The sequence below is a fragment of the Nannospalax galili genome, unplaced genomic scaffold (genome assembly GCF_000622305.1).
Source record: "Nannospalax galili isolate Female #2095 unplaced genomic scaffold, S.galili_v1.0 scaffold63, whole genome shotgun sequence".
Classification (NCBI taxonomy): Eukaryota; Metazoa; Chordata; class Mammalia; order Rodentia; family Spalacidae; genus Nannospalax; species Nannospalax galili.
Window position 1 is genome coordinate 4475411 of NW_008355272.1, and position 521 is coordinate 4475931.

Genomic DNA, 521 nt, shown 5'->3' on the forward strand with positions numbered 1-521 from the left:
CGCCGGGGGGAGGGGGCGGGCCGGGCGCCCCGGGAGCGGGTGGACCGGTGGGGGCGAGCGCGGGCGGGGCTGGAGGGAGGGCGGGAGAGGTAGAGTGCGGGCTCCAAAGGCCCCGCCCCACCCGGGTCCCACCTCTGCAATCCGCGCAGTGGGGTGTGTGAGGACGTGGGGGCGCGCCTGCAAAAAAAAAATAAATAAATAAAGTGAACCCTTTCCCTAGGCGCTCGCGATCCCCGGGTGCAGGCAGCAAGTGCTGACACCCTCCCTCGCGCCGGCGCATCCAACTTTTCTAACCTGGGGCAGGGACGGCGTGGGGTCCACATTTTCAACCTAGGGCCCACGGTGGTCAGAGGTTCCTTATCGTGGGCAAATAGCTCTGCCAAGACGTATCTTTGTTCTATTGCGATTTTTACTTTTGTTTAAGAATCTTCTTGGAAAAAAATAAATACCTACGTAGTGTATGCATATTGCACGAATACACTCGAGTACAATTTTTCACATCTCAGAAGAATCTGGAGTAA